This window comes from Bos mutus, chromosome 4 (assembly GCF_027580195.1).
Source record: "Bos mutus isolate GX-2022 chromosome 4, NWIPB_WYAK_1.1, whole genome shotgun sequence".
In the NCBI taxonomy this organism is placed as follows: domain Eukaryota; kingdom Metazoa; phylum Chordata; class Mammalia; order Artiodactyla; family Bovidae; genus Bos; species Bos mutus.
In genome coordinates, this window is record NC_091620.1 from 17,849,291 (window position 1) to 17,864,873 (window position 15,583).

Below are 15,583 nucleotides of genomic sequence, written 5' to 3' on the forward strand. Positions count from 1 at the left end.
GGGTTGGGTCTTGTGTGCTCATTCAGGGGCCCAGCCGAAGGAGAGAAGCTTACAGGGTAAGCCCGGCTCAGGGTAAGGGCGGAAGTGCCAGAGGGCAAACCCAACCTTGCAAGTAGATCTCGGGGCGCTGCGTGCATCATATCTACCCACATCCTGTTGGCCAAAACAAGTCACATGGTGTGCCAGTTATCAGGACTCTCAGCTCCAAATTCACCCTTCCATACCTGCGGTGGGATAACGGACTGGGTTCTTTGTCTCTCCTTTAAGTGAGCACAATATTAACAGTTGTCAGTAGAAGGTGCAGGGGGGACACTGCAGGAGAAAGCGGTCCCCTGCCTAGTTCCTCCTGCAGGTGTTTGCCCCTGGCCCTCCTGTTGCAAGTTGGGCAGTGGTGTGGGTGTGTAAGGACACTTGGTGATGCTCTGCCCCAGGTACACACCCAGAGGACGAATCACTTGGTGACCCTGCAGCCCCAGCTGAGCGGATGACCACTCCTGTACCTGTCAGCAGCCACCCCCCAACCCCACCATGCACCTGCCTGCCAGTCTCAACTTGCCTCTGCCCAGAAGTCTGATTTCACATCCTCCCAGTGTGGACACTGCACAGTTCAGGCCTCACACCTCAACACGGCTTACCTGTGTCCCCCAAGGCTGCTTCCTGCTTGCCTGGAAACCATGAGCTGGTCTGGCTGGGGCAACGTGGTTAGCGGGCTATAACCCCACCTTCCTCGATGAGGTCTGAATCCGATCTTTGGTGAAGGGTTCCCCTTCCAAATTCGCCCTTGACTGGGCCCTTCACCCCAGGGATATCTTTAGGGTTTTCTTTGTACCTTTATGGGGCTTCCCTGGTGCCTCAGACGGTAAAGTGTCTGCCCTCAATGTGGGAGACCCAGGTTTGATCTCTGGGTCAGGAAGATCCCCTGGAGAAGGAAATGGCAGTCCACTCCAGGACACTTGCCTGGAAAATCCCATGGTCAGACACAACTGAGCAACTTCACTTTCACTTTCTTTCACTTTTGCACCTTTATAGTTATTCCCTCTTCATAGCACAATCGTTGTTTAGCACAATCGTTCTTAGCACAATCATTCTTTATTTTAAACGTCCCTGTTTAAATTACTGTGTAGTTTCTGTCTCCTGATTGGCCTAGACTGATAACTGCAGCAGAGCCCAGCGCAAAGGGACGCAGAGGACACGGGCTTCTGCAGCAAAGACAGGTCACAAAACAACAGGGGTAAAAACGACGATAGAGGTGAATTACAGCCAATAGCTCAGTCTACCTCACTTCTCTCTGACACAGGAGAGAAGGCACTTGGAAAGACAACAAGTTCTGGGGAAGAGCGGTGGCGGAGTTATGACAAATCTGTTGTCAGGGAAGCCATTTGGCAATAAAGGAAGTTGCCAGGGGGCACCCGGATTTGAACCGGGGACCTCTTGATCTGCAGTCAAATGCTCTACCCCTGAGCTATACCCCCTTGCTCCACAATGGTTTCTCAATACCCTACTTCAAGTGTGTTACCACACCCAAGCATTCCATAGCTACTGTAAATTCTATTCATTCCTCACCGCCTCTGAAACTGGCGAAGCCACCACAAACTGACTGGAGTCCATTCTCGGGCCATGAGTTCACCTTTGCAGCCCCCGAGGCCCCGCCCTTGTCCAAGAGGTACCTATTCATTCTAGTTGCCACCAGCACTGCCGGCAGCGGGGAGGGAGGCACCATGTTTGAGAACTAGGGCTTTTAGGGTTGAGACCCCGCCCCCTCAGCGTTCTTCCTCCCTTTCCTCCTCCCCCAGCTCCTCTGACCCCGCCCCCCGCTCTGCGCCAGCCTCCTTGCCTCAGCCTCCTTCCTTCCCTGACCCTCCATGGCACACTCAGCCCTCCCGGCCTGGTCCCCGCCTGAGGCGGTGTCCTAGGGGCTGAACCCAGGGGAGACTCGAGGAGAGGTGGCGCCAAGATCCTTCGGGGAGCACAATCGGGGAACCTAAGACCAGGCGTTCAGTTCAGTTGCTCAGTCGTGTCTGACTATTTGTGATCCCATGGACTGCAGCACTCCAGGCTTCCCTGTCCATCACCATCTCCCAGAGGTTGCTCAAACTCGTCCATCGAGTCAGTGATGCCATCCAACCATCTCATCTTCTGTCGTCCCCTTCTCCTCATGCCTTCAATCTTTCCCAGCATCAGGGTCTTTTCCAATGAGTCAGTTCTTCACACCAGGTAGCCAAAGTATCAGAGTCTCAGCTTCAGCATCAGTTCTCCCAATGAATGTTCAGGACTTTATTTCCTTTAAGATTGACTGGTTGGATCTCCTTACAATCCAAGGGACTCTCAAGCGTCTTCTCCAACACCACAGTTCAAAAGCATCAATTCTTCAGTGCTCAGCCTTCTTTATGGTCCAACTGTCACATCCATACATGACTACTGGAAAAACCATAGCTTTGACTAGATGGACCTTTGCTGGCAAAGTAATGTCTCTGCTTTTTAAATATGCTGTCTAGGTTGGTCATAGCTTTTCTTTCAAGAAGCAAGCGTCTTTCAATTTCATGACCAGATACGTAAAGGCGGTTATCTGGGGGCCTACAGGCTGGGACCAAGGGGCGCTGCTATGTGGTCAGAGCTCTTTCCTTCTGGCCTGCGGTGGGAGATCCTGGGTCCTGTGTGTGCCTGTCCCCTTGCAGACTTCCAGACACCCCGTATCAGGTCCAAACAGAGGAATATTATTCAGTGCTGAAAAATAACTAGCTATCAAGCCACAAAAAGGCATGGAGGAACATTACATTCATATTGCTAAGTGAAAGAGGCCAGTTTGAAAAGGCCATATAGTGTACACTTCCGACTAGATGACATTCTGGAAAAGGCAAAACTGTAAAGACAGCAAACAGATCAGTGGTTGCCTGGGATTTAGGGTGGGAGAGTGGGATGAATAGGTACAGCAGGGGAATTTTTAGGGCAGTGAAACTATTCTGAAGGATATTGTAATTGTGGGTACATGACATTATGCATTTGTCAAAACCCACAAAACCATATGATACCAAGCATGGACCTTAATGTTAACCATGGACATTGGTTAATATGAATGCATCAACATTCATTTGTTATTTTTAATAAAGGTCACACTAAATCAAATCCCTTACCATTATAAAATGGAAGTGACAGATTGAAGGAATTAGATCTGATAGAAAGAGTGCCTGAAAAACTATGGATGGAGGTTCATAACATTGTACAGGAGACTGGGACCAAAACCATCCCCAAGGAAAAGAAATGCAAAACGGCAAAATGGTTGTCTGAGGAAGCCTTACAAATATCTGAGAAAAGAAGAGAAGTGAAAGGCAAAGGAGAAAAGGAAAGATATATCCATCCACTGCAGAGTTCCAAAGAATAGCAAGGAGAGATAAGAAACCCTTCTTAAGTGATCAGTGCAAAGAAATAGAGGAAAACAATAGAATGGGAAAGACTAGATATTTCTTCAAGAAAATTAGAGATACCAAGGGAACATTTCATGCAAAGATGGGCACAATAAAGGACAGAAATGGAATGGACTTAACAGAAGCAGAAGATATTAAGAAGAGGTGGCAGGAATACGGAAGAGCTATACAAAAAAGATCTTCATGACCCAGATAACCACAATAGTGTGATCACTCATCTAGAGCCAGACATCCTGGAGTGGGAAGTCAAGTGGGCCTTAGAAAGCATCATTAGAAACAAAGCTAGAGTATGTGATGGAATTCCAGCTGAGCTATTTCAAATCCTAAAAGATGATGCTGTGAAAGTGCTGCACTCAATGTGCCAGCAAATTTGGAAAACTCAGCAGGACTTTTCATTCCAAAGTCTCACAGGACTTTTCATTCCAATCCCAAAAAAGGCAATGCCAAAGAATGTTCAAACTACTGCACAATTGCACTCCTTTCACACATTAGCAAAGTAATGCTCAAAATTCTCCAAGATAGACTTCAATAGTAAATGAACCAAGAACTTCCAGAGGTTCAAGCTGGATTTAGAAAAGGCAGAGAAACCAGAGATCAAATTGCCAACATCTGCTGGATCATAGAAAAAGCAAGAGAATTCCAGAAAAACATCTACCTCTGCTTCATTGATTATGCTAAAGCATTTAACTGTGTGCATCACAACAAACTGTAGAAAATTCTTAAAGAGTTGGGAATACCAGACCACCTTACCTGTCTTCCGAGAAACCTATATGCAGGTCAAAAGCAACAGTTAGAATCACATATGGAACAATGGACTGGGTCCAAATTGAGAAAGGCGTAAGTCAAGGCTGTATATTGTCACCCTGCTTATTCGACTTCTATGCAGAGTACATCATGTGAAATGCCAGGCAGGATGAGATACAAGCTGGAATCAAGATTTCTGGGAGAAATATCAATAACCTCAGATACACAGATCACACCACCCATATGGCATAAAGTGAAGAGGAACTAAAGAGCCTCTTGATGAGGGTGAAAGAGAAGAGTGAAGAAGCTGGCTTAAAACTCAACTTTCAAAAAACTAAGATCTTGGCATCCAGTCCCATCACTTCATGGCAAATAGATGGGGAAACAATGGAAACAGTGACAGACTTTATTTCACTGGGCTCCAAAATCACTGCAGCTGGTAACTGAAGTCATGAAATTAAAAGACTCTTGCTCCTTGGAAGAAAAGCTATGACCAACCAAGACAGCATATTAAGAAGAGACATTACTTCGCCAACAAAGGTCCATCTAGTCAAAGCTATTGTTTTTCCAGTAGTCACGTATAGATGTGAGAGTTGAACCATAAAGAAGGCTGACCACAGAAGAATTGATGCTTTTGAACTGTGGTATTGGAGAAGACTCTTGAGAGTCCCCTGGACTGCAAGAAGATCAAACCAGTCAATTCTAGAGGAAATCAGTCCCGAACATTCATTGGAAGGACTGATGGTGAAGCTGAAACTCTAATACTTTGGCCACCTGATGTGAAGAACTGACTCATTGGAAAAGACCCTGATGCTGGGAAATACTGAAGGCAGGAGGAGAAGGTGATGACAGAGGATGAGATGTTTGGATGGTATCACCGACTCAATGGACATGAGTTTGAGCAAGCTCCGGGAGATGATGATGGACAGGGAAGCCTGGCGTGCTGCAGTCTATGGGATTGCAAAGAGTCAGACGTGACTGGACGACTGGACAACAACAACACTAATATAAAATTTAATAATGGGGCAGCTGGGAGGGGGCAGCTGAGGTGAGGGGATGGGGAGGAGCTCTCTGTACTTTCTGCTCAGTTTTTCTTTAAAATTAAAACTACTCTGAAAAATAAAGTCTATTAATTTTTTAAAGTGACAGCAGTAAGGTTACTTGGATTATGAATCAGAGACCTCGTGATCTGTGTTTAAATGATCTGTGAGCCATTATTATCTAAAAAGCACCTTTCCACCCACAGCACAGCCAGTCACCCAGGTGGTTGTGGCTTCCAGAACCTGGGGGTCTGCCCCCTGGCAGAAGCACGACTTTCCCACCAGGTCTGCCCTCTCCCTCCTTGCTCCTGGCCCTGTCGAGGGCACTGGCTTTGATAATCATATTTGCGTGCTAAGTCACTTCAGTTGTGTCTGACTCTTTGCGACCCCATGGACTGTAGCCTGCCAGGCTCCTCTGTCCATGGGATTCTCCAAGCACGAATACTGGAGTGGGGCTGCCATGCCCTCCTCCAGGGGATCTTTCCGTCCCAGGGGTTGAACCTTCGTCTCTTAGTCTCCTGCATTGGCAGGCAGGTTCTTTTATCACTTGCACCATCTGGGAAGCCCGTGTTCAGGCAAAATGCGCTTGAGAATCATCCAGTATCATCTCTCCCCCAAATGTGTCTGATCGGGTAGATAGTGCTGGTCGGGTAGGAAGAGCAGAGAACATGTTGTTTTTCAAATAAAAGTATTCAGATTCGTCCCCAGAGTCTGTGGGGCACAGCTGCTAATTCAGTTGGCTCCTTGGACCTTCCTAACTCACTTGAAAAGAGAAATAGTAATATAAACAGCAATTGGAAGAGGTGACCAAACACACACAGCTCTTAGGGTCAAGACAAAGCCTCTAACGCTGGATGAGGAAAACTTCCAACCATTTCCTGAGTCAGAAGATGACCTTTCCTACCTTTCCTCTCCTCTCCTTACTCCTTCCATGTTATGTTTGCTAAGCCCCCCTAGAGGAAAGTAGCCTAATTTAAAAAGCCTCCCAACAAGCGGGGTTGGGTGGAGGTGAAGGTTGGTGGTACTGAGATCTAATCTACAGTGACCACGTGTGTGGTCTCCAGATAGAAAGAAAATCAGCAGGGGGCACCCGGATTTGAACCGGGGACCTCTTGATCTGCAGTCAAATGCTCTACCCCTGAGCTATACCCCCAGGCCATTCTAGGTTCTGAACTAGCACCAATTCACGATGTCATAACATCCAGGTATGCAGTAGACGGCAATTACCATCCATTCTCTGAGAGCCAGTGGGAACCTGTAGAACTGCATCCCTCAGTAACGCCCTCTGGTCTCCAACCTCCCCTGCGCCTCCCACAGAAGTGCTTACTTCTTGGATGATTTCTCTACAGACTACATTAGCCGTTTTGTTTTTTCCTTCCAGGTGAAACTAATTATCTCATCTATATACTTTTTGTCCTGTGGGTTTATACCTTTTTATGGCTTTATTATAGTTCTTGTTCAGTTGCTAAGCTGTGTCCGACTCTTTGTGACCACACAGATTGCAGCACACCAGGCTTCCCTGTCCTTCACCATCTCCCCGAGTTTGCTCAAACTCATGTCTAGTGAGTCAGTGATGCCATCCAACTATCTCATCCTCTGTCATCCCCTTCTCCTCTTCCCCTCAATCTTTCTCGGCATCAAGGTCTTTTCCAGTGAGTCAGCTCTTTGGATTAGGTGGCCAAAGTATTGGAGTTTCAGCTTCAGCATCAGTCCTTTCAATGAATATTCAGGGTTGATTTCCTTTAGGGCTCACTGGTTTGATCTCCTTGCAGTTCAAGGGACTCTCAAGAGTCTTCTCCAGCAATCACAATCAAAACCATTAATTCTTTGGTGCTCAGCCTTCTGTACGGTCCGACTCTCACATCCATACATGACTACTGAAGAAACCATAGCTTCAACTATACAGACCTTTGTCGGCAAAGTCATATTCTGCTTTTTAATATGCCATCTAGGTTTGTCACAGCTTTCCTTCCAAGGACCAAGTGTCTTTTAATGTTGTGGCTACAGTCACTATCTGCAGTGATTTTGGAGCCCAAGGAGATAAAGTCTGTCACTGTTTCTACTTTTCCCCCATCTATTTATCTTGAAGTGATGGGACTGGATGCCAAAATCTTAGTTTTTTTGAATGTTGAATTTTAAGCCAGTTTTTTCACTCTAACTGTTGCTTCTTGACCTGCCTACAGGTTTCTCAGGAGACAGGTGAGGTGGTCTGGTATTCATATCTCTTTAAGAATTTCCACAGTTTGTTGTGATCCAAACAGTCAAAGGCTTTAGAGTAGTCAAAGAAGCATAAGTAGATGTTCTTCGGGAATTCTCTTGCTTTTTCTATGATCCAATGCATGTTGGCAATTTGATCTCTAGTTCCTCTGCCTTTTCAAAATCCAGCTTCAACATCTGGAAGTTCTCAGTTCATGTACTGCTGAAGCCTAGCTGGAAGAATTTTGAACATTACCTTGCTTTCATGTGGAGAAGGCAATGGCACCCCACTCCAGTACTCTTGCCTGGAAAATCCCATGGACAGAGGAGCCTGGTAGGCTGAAGTCCATGGGGTCCCTAAGAGTCGGACATGACTGAGCAACTTCACTTTCACTTTTTCCTTTCATGCATTGGAGAAGGAAATGGCAACCCACTCCAGTGTTCTTGCCTGGAGAATCCCAGGGATGGGGGAGCCTGGTGGGCTGCTGTCTATGGGGTCGCACAGAGTTGGACACAAATGAAGTGACTTAGCAGTAGCAGTTGCTTTCATGTGAAATGAGCACAATTGTACGGTCATTTGAGCATTATTCAGCACTGCCTTTCTTTGGGATTGGAATGAAAACTGATCTTTTCTAGTCTTGCGGCCACTGCTGAGTTTTCCAGATTTGCTGACATACTGAGTACAGCACTTTATTATTATTTATCATAATTAGGAAAATGTTATTTTTTAAAATTGTGTAAGTGAAGATATAGGCACAAATAAGTAAAATTAAATAGCTGTGTGGCCAGACCCAACTGTGCATGCATTTCAAAAAAATTTTTAATGTGATACTTTGGTGAGAAGAGCAATTGAATAATAAAGTTGTCTTTACTGATACTTTATAGTATTATAAAATAAATTTTTTAGGTATAAAGAAAAAAAACTTCCAACCTAGAGTTCTGACAAGATCGGGTGCGTTCAGGGTGCTACAGCTGTAGACTCAATCTAGAATTCTGAACCCAGGTAAACTGACATTCAAGCAAGAGGACAAAAGAAAGACATTTCAGATGTGCCAAACCTAAGAGCATTAACTGGATCAGAACCTCAATGAATTAAGGAGAAAGAAGGGAGATGAACCCAGAGAGAAACAAGGAAGTGCAAAGCTGAAGGATGACTCCGCTGGGATATCTGGAGCCGCCTTCTCTCCTGAGCGACTTGCCTTTGTGGGGCCAAAGATACTCTCCTGTCCTCTGTTTCCTCATCTGCAATATAGGAGTCACAATGCAACCCCCTGGGCTGAATTTTTCTGAGGCAGACTGAGATCTTCAGCTTGAATCGGGCTGCTCTGGACAGAAGAGCTGGATCTCCTTGACTCCCTTGAATGAGTTTTCCCCGTATTCGCAGAAGCTTCTTTAGATTTAGTTTCCTGAATGGTAAACTGGGAAGAGAGCTAATCCATGACAAAGAAGACCCTCCCAGGGGCTCCCAGCAGGCAATGGGAGGAAAGAGTGGGGGGTCTCAGGATATGGATCTTTGGTGTAGTGGAGGCAGCAGTGCTCAGTAAACACACAGATGAGGCAAGGGTGAACAGGTGCCCTGGGTGTGGCTGCGAGTGTGAAAGGGCCTGGTCACAGATGTGTGGATCTAGAGCAGTGGTTCTTAAAGCATGGCCCCAGACCCTCAGGATCAGCGTTACCTGAGAATTTGTTAATTAGAAACTTTCAGGGGGAAGCCCAAACATCCCTGTTTTAACAAGTCCTCCAAGTGATTTTGACGCACCCTACAGTTAAGAACCAGGGGTCTAGAACAGAGTTCAGAGGATGAGCAATCTGATTGTGGTCCTTAGTTTTCATCCTGCCTCTGCCCACCAGCTCAGTCTGACCCTGGGGCAGGTGCTAGAATTCCTAACCCATCCCTTCCTGGGGGTTCAGTACCTAAGTCTTCCTGCAGGTGGCGCACAAGGGAGCCGATATAGATCTGTGACAGGTGTTTCTCAAAGTGGGATCCCCCAGACCCTCAATAAGAAGCTTGTTCCTAACCCCACATCACGTCTGCATGTTTGACAAGCTCCCAAGATGCTTCCTGAACACAGGAAATCTGAGGACTGGCCCGAAGGGTGCAGCATGCCCAAGGTCAAATTCTGGTGTCCCCATTAGCTTTTCCTTGTGCTCTGCTAAGCCCACACTCTAGTTCCCCTGATGGTCCCAACTCCTCATTAATCTATTAAAACGCTCCTCTTCTGTAGCCTTTACATTTTTTGACTGATAGAGGATAGGGAAAAGAGGAAGATAAGAGACTCACTGGCTTAGTTATAAGGTCCTGAACCCAAAGTCAGGAGAAGTGGATTCAGGTCCTGAGTTTATCTGTGAGGAGCTGTGTGTGCTTGGGCAGACCAGTAATCCTGAATCTCTGTGTCCAGATGCCTACTGTGAAGGGCATAGACCGGTGACCCTGAAGGCCCCTCCTGCCATAAACACCAGTGTCGGTGCTTTTCCAGAAAGAGCAGGGAGCTGGTTACAGGGAGGGGGAACCCGGTGTTTGTTTGGCATCAAGGGAGTAAAATTATAGTGAGGCTGGTTTGGCAGCTTTGAGCAGGCCCAGCCTGGTGAACATCTTGTGGCAAAAATTTATAGGAATGTTGGGCATGGCTACACAGGTAAAAGGTGGTACTAAGGCTTCCACTTATATCAGGGGGTATAGCTCAGGGGTAGAGCATTTGACTGCAGATCAAGAGGTCCCTGGTTCAAATCCAGGTGCCCCCTTGCTGTCCTTCACTTTTGCTAGCTGGAGCTGGTATTGAAGATTCGGCTTCTTTCCCCTATCCAGAGCCTCAGGATACCAAGTCTTCTCAAATCTGGGGTAACTTAAAACCCTATCTCTGAACACCACAACTCTAGAGTGATACGTTCCTCCAACTATGACTTTTTATTTCACTTACCACTGGTCTTGTTCTACATAGGCATGTTTCTACATGTTTTCATTGCCCTAAGTCAGTGCTGTGTTGGTAAGTGTTTAACAACCAGCTCTTGAGGGGAGGGGAAGCATTGATTTGCAGTGTTTTCCAACTTCACAGTATAAATAATCTCACCAAATCCAATGTCAAGCCACAAACATAAGATCGCTGATCATGGTGTTGGGAAGACATGCTGAAGTGCCTCTCTGGTGCAAGTAGGCTCAAGCACACCACTGCTCCTAACCCATCTTCCCTGTAGTGGCATGGGCTCTTTGACCCCCACGCTATCCCCACAAAGCTTACAGAAATAAGAGCAATGGCTCTCATAGAATCATCCATTTACTCAAGACATATTTGTGTTCTACTTGATGCCAGACACAGGAGAGACAGAGCACAGCAGGAACTGTCTGTGGTGAGCAAGGGAATCAAGTGAAGAACTGGTCAGTTGAATGTAAGGATAACTAGATAAATGAAGAAAGGTGCTAATTTAAAAGAAAAGGAAAAAATAAAAGACAAGGATTTCTGTAACCAGCAATATGCTAGACTTGATCTTCTAAAACTCCTCCTACCTCAGAATGTCCAGAAATGTAAAGTGAAAGAGAGCAAATATCCATTCATAGGTCTTGCTGAGCTCTCACAGCAGTAAAGATCTCTTAGGAATGGGGGTGGAGGGTGAACTAAAACCCTCCAAGAAGGACTGTGATGGTTGTGGTGATATAACCTACTTACCTGAGTCTTAATAGCCATTTCAGTCCAGGAAATTAGGTTTTTATCCCCTCTAGCCACACCATTAGTGAAAGGGTGGACTAGGAAAACACCAGCACAAAGAAGACAAGGGGCCTTTCTCTCTTCAGCAGGAAGGAGGCATCTCCCCTGAGAATTCATAGCCACAGATTTACTCCCACATATGTTATGGCTTTGAATTTACAGCAGCTGCATGCTTCAGACACTTCCCAAGCTGAAAGTTAACCTTAAACGTGCACTCAGGCTAACAGTGATTCTGGAGTACCCAGAAGGAGCAAACACAAACTCTTACGGGCATGCCTTCAAGAGGCCCCACAGAACTCTGCTGATGAAACCTGGATTAAGATGAGTTCACAGTTCAAAATAGTAAAATACATGAGGAATCCATCTACCATGAATGAATACCATTAGACAAATAAAGAATGTCAGATAGCAGAATTATCAAACAGATATTATAAATTAAGTATGGTTAATGTTATTGGAGATATAAGGAATTGAATATATGAGAATAGATGATTTCTAATGAGATGAAGGACATTCATTTAAAATAAAAAATACAATAATTGAAATTAATAGTTTAGAGTAGTTTAGACAGAGAGAGAGAGAAAAGAGAAATCTGGGAATGAAATGGGATAGAAATCTTAGAAAAAATGACCAAGAACAAAGCACAGAAGTCTAAAAGAATGCAAAACATAAAGGAGTGGCTAAGAAAGGTGGAGAATAAAATTGAAAGTTCCAACAAATATCACATATGAATTCTACAAACAGAAAAAATAATGGAGGAGAGGCACTATTAAAAGATACAATGTTTGACATTTTCCAGACTTGTACAAAAATACAATGCCTCAGATTTAGGAACCATGAGTTCCAAGAAAGATAAATAAAAATAAATCCATACCTAGGTACATTGCAGAGAAACTTCATAATACCCAAAGGATGATTTTAAAAGCAGTCAGACAGAGAAGACAATTCTTGTGAGAAGGACTAATAATTAGACTGACAGCAGACTTTTCAACAGAAGCAATGAAAGTTGGAAGACAATGAAACAAAATATTAAGTGTGTAAAAGTAACTGGAGCTTCCCAAGAGGCTCAGTGGCAAAGCATCTGCCTGCCAGTGCAGGAGACATGGGTTCAATCCCTGGGTTAGGAAGATCCTCTAGAGAAGAAAATGCAACCCACTCCAGTATTCTTGCATGGAAAATCCCATGGACACAGGAGCCTGGTGGATTACAGGCCATGGGGTGGTAAAGACTAAGCACAACAACAAGAGTAACTAACTGGGGATTCTCTACTTAGCTCAGATATTAAAGAGTGAGAGAATAATAAGGTATTTAACTGAAGTCCTTTACTTCTCACATATCTATCTTTGCTATAAGAACTTTGAAAAGTTGTACTTCAGAAAGAAAAACATAGAACCCAGAAGAAAAGAAAAAGAAGAGAAAAAATAGTGAATGAAGATACTAGCAACCATGGTAGTAAATCTAAACAGCATAGATTATACAAATTAATATACTAAAGTCCTTCTATTGTTTAGAAGGAGAGTGAACTGTAAAATATAATTAGACTATATTAAAACAAATATGTGTATAAGAATTTTAAAGAGTAACTTCTAAAAGCATAGAAAAGGAAGGCATAAATTTCAAATCAGTAGAATAAAAAAGGTGAGTAAAGAAAAATTAATCAATCCAATAGGAGGAAAGAATGTAGAAAAGGCACAGAAAAAATCATTATCAATAGAAAGCAAGAAATAAGATGATAGAAATGAAGTAAAACATATTACTAAACACAATAAAGGTAAATAGACTACTTGGCAATTAAGATAGAGATTGTCATATTGGATTATACAACAACAACAAAATGTAGCTACATGCTCTTATAAAACACACAACTGAAATATAAATATCCAGAAAGTTTGAAAGCAGGATGGCAAAAGATATATTAAACAAATACTATCAAAAATAAAGTTAATGTAGCAATACTAAGTCAGGCAAAATGGAGTATAGATTAAAAGTATTATTAAGGATAAAGAGAATTAATTCATAATAATAAAATAAACACTTTCCCAGGAAAATACAATTCTAAACTTGTAAACACAGTCTCGAAATATGTAAAGCAAGAATTGTCAGAAATACAGGAAGAAATTGACAAATGCACAAGATTGACAGGAGGTTTTAACCCATCTTTCTCAGTAACGAATAGATCAAAAGTTAAAAAAAAAAAAAAGATATAGAAGACATAAATAACACAACCCAAGCTTGATGTAATAGAACTAACTTGATCTCTACACACACACACACACACACACACACACACACATGTACTTTTTTGAAGCAAACATAGAATACTTTGAAACATTTATTACATAACTTGAACACAAAGTGTATATCAGAAAATCCTTAAAAATATGAGCATCACATACTACATTTTTTTAATGCAAGGCAAAACTCAGTTACAAAAATATAACATCGTTAAAGACATGCATTCAGAAACTAAAAAGTACTTTAATAGATAAAAAAGGAAATAACAAAAATCAGAAAATATTTAAATACTCAAATTGATTGTGGCTGTTTTCACAAGGAGAAGTAGACAGCATCTCTACAGGAAGCTAGCTAAATTATTTGGGAAAACTGTAGCTGGCTAGTTCACCAAAAGCCAATTCACAGAATGACCAGAGAGCCAAAAGCAAAGTACATGAAAGTTAAACCACTGAACATTGAGTTTCTGAAAAACCAATCTGAATTATTGAAAATCTTCAAAAATTGTGTTCCATTTGCATTCCTCCCTTTGTTTGTGTGCAGAATTGCCAAATAAACACTGATCTACATTTAGGACAGTTCTCCACAATCATTTTACAAGGCAGTTACAGAAGCCAAGGTGGATGCCGGCATGGGGTGGGAGGTACAACTACAATTTAAAGGTAGGAAAGAGGTTTCTCAGGCACTGGGAGAACTGGCCATTTGCAAATTGATTTTTGGCAACAGGGTCATTCAGCACACAGGATGTTGGTGAATTGCTTCAAGCAATTGTTGACCCAGAGTCTACAGTTGGGGCCCCAGCCTGGTCAGGTAAGGGGGAGGTTGAATCAAAGAGGTACCAAGCCTGTACATGCTTAAGGAAACATATCTTTCTTGGGTAGAGATATTACTTTTTTTTTTTAAGTGAAGGGATTTTAAAGTTTACGGATTCTGAAACTAAGGGTGGCATGTGGGATGAGCTGAGAGAAGGGATACCTACCAGGAGAAAGCTGACCTCAGCAAGAAGGGCCCTAGGCACCAAGCACAGGTAAGGTACTTACCAAGGGGCACTGTGGCCTTGAGGAATCCTGAGAGCAGATGTTGAACTTGCACCTGCCTTTTTCCACCGCCTGACACCTTGTGATATCTTCAGATCTTCAGGACCGTGGGCTTCACAGACATGGGTCCTGTGTCAGTGATTCCCTGGGTGTGGAGAAGGGGGCTTTGTCCAAGGAAGGGGCTGGACAGTCACTGGGGGTGTTCTACCCACGCAGTCTTTCCTTGGAGGCCAGGCCAAGGTGGTCAACATTGTACCCCAAAGTTCTGGGAGGTGACCCGCAGCAAGGCCAGCGGAGACCCACGGAGGTTAGACCCTCAGGGACCAACACTGGGATTTCTGGGCAAGAAATTCCCTTTCTCTGAGTCCAGAGGAAGAGAACTGTCGGGGGCGCAGGCGTGGGGAAAGGCTCTCCGGGCGGCAGGCGTCGCCTCCTATTGGACCCCGGCTTCCTCGGCCTCTGCAAACCGCAGGTTTAGCGCCACGAGCCCGCCTTCTCTAAGCTGTTCTAACAAGGGTCCACCAGACCTGGGATGAGGCCCAGCCGGGGATCGTCTCCCCCGCACCGAGTCCACAACTCTCCTCCAGCCTCTCTGCGTCCTTTCTGACCATAGAATGGTGGGCTCGCGCTTCATTCATTCAACACATTTATCTGAGGGCCTACTCCGTGCCAGGAACGTCTACAAATCAACAAAACAGAGCAGCAAATAGTCACACAGGTACGGTGGCTCCCTGGTCAAGGCGAGGGTGAGCGCGGGAGCCGGGGGACAGACCTGAGCGCGCGCTGGGGTCTGGCGGCCACTCCGGCCCATCCACCACCCAAGTCACGGGGTCCAGCCTGCAGCCCCCTCCGCCCCTCTCGGGGTCCGCTTCCCCCACCCCTTCCCTAGTCACGGTCGGCTTGCGGGATGCGTCCTTTGGCAGAGACGGATCCCGTTTAATCCGAGCATCCCCACCTGGCGGATAGGAATCGTTCAGTAAAAGTTGGATGCAAGAAAGGATGGATGGATGGATGGATGTGTGGATGCACGGGTTTAGTCCGGCAAGCACACAGCGAGCTGGCCACAAGGCCGATCCCGGCGCCAAGCCCCTCCCCTGGCAAGCTTCACCGGGTCTAGGCATAACCAGTGGGGAGGGGGCGCCGCCAGGCTCGCCCCGCCCTCCCCTCGCCCCCCCGCCTTCCTGGCCGGCTAGGCGGCGCCTTCTGGGAAA

The 15,583-nt window shown here is 45.0% G+C and overlaps 3 non-coding genes across 3 annotated transcripts; 1 reads left to right on the top strand and 2 right to left on the bottom strand.

Annotated features, from left to right (window-relative positions):
• Positions 1 to 1,400: 1,400 nt before the first annotated feature.
• Positions 1,401 to 1,472, bottom strand: TRNAC-GCA (transfer RNA cysteine (anticodon GCA)). Its single transcript has one exon. It is a non-coding gene; the product is annotated as a tRNA-Cys (tRNA).
• A 4,815-nt stretch (positions 1,473 to 6,287) lies between these two features.
• On the bottom strand, positions 6,288 to 6,359 carry TRNAC-GCA (transfer RNA cysteine (anticodon GCA)). The gene has a single exon. It is a non-coding gene; the product is annotated as a tRNA-Cys (tRNA).
• Positions 6,360 to 10,072: 3,713 nt separating this feature from the next.
• TRNAC-GCA (transfer RNA cysteine (anticodon GCA)) lies at positions 10,073 to 10,144 on the top strand. The gene has a single exon. It is a non-coding gene; the product is annotated as a tRNA-Cys (tRNA).
• The last annotated feature ends 5,439 nt before the right edge of the window (positions 10,145 to 15,583 follow it).